The sequence below is a fragment of the Priapulus caudatus genome, unplaced genomic scaffold (assembly GCF_000485595.1).
Source record: "Priapulus caudatus unplaced genomic scaffold, Priapulus_caudatus-5.0.1 Scaffold1441, whole genome shotgun sequence".
Taxonomy (NCBI): domain Eukaryota; kingdom Metazoa; phylum Priapulida; class Priapulimorpha; order Priapulimorphida; family Priapulidae; genus Priapulus; species Priapulus caudatus.
Window position 1 is genome coordinate 109,364 of NW_014578502.1, and position 855 is coordinate 110,218.

Sequence of the window (855 nt, forward strand, 5' to 3'; positions counted from 1 at the left end):
CGTTTTTATCGTGTTGCTACCAAGATGTCTTAATAAAGGCCTCATGCTGCCTCTGCGTAGGAATGGGCGAACAGTCCCGTTAGCCGACGTTTTGCTGTTATCATCCCCGCGGCAATCGCCTTCAGGGCGCCGTTCTCGGTTTTGAAGCACGGTGTTTGGGTTGTCTGTCTGTACTAAACGCTGAATACAACATATCTTCGACAATTAGAATTCTTGATATGTATTCAATAGTGACAGGGATATGTATTTTTAGTAATAGTAAACCATAACACAGCCAGCCAAGAATTCTTTTAATGAAACGGACTCAAGTCAGGATGTGTAGCACATTCTCCTGTTTCACATTGTCGGTAGTGGTGTGAAGCCTGAGCGAGCACGATTGATAGTATGCCGCGAAAATACTTTCGCTGCACGTTAGTGCGCCGTTTTAACGCGGAAAATCTCTCACATCCGGGCGTGTCGCCACGCGATAGATCTAGTAGGTCTGGTCTGCTCAGTGAGCTTGGCTGTGGTGGATTCTGTAGTAGACTTGCAGCGAGACGGATAGTGGCGGGGAAGGTTCGGACACCAAATGCGCGCCTTCTTTGCAAAACATGACCGACTAGGTGTCGCCTCGCCCGCGAACTTCGCGCATTCAAAGAATATGAAGGCAACCACAAACTGCCCGCGCGCGCCGTAACGTCATCTTGAAATGAAGAGGGAGTGACCTTCAACCAAGCCATCAACGCCGACTACAATACGTTGTTGGCTCCTTGAAATATTACCCCTGTACTCATTAGACCCTATATGGACCGTGCTGAAGTAGTGAGCATAACACAGTGCAAGTGTACTGTACTAAATAATTTTATGAATCTTATA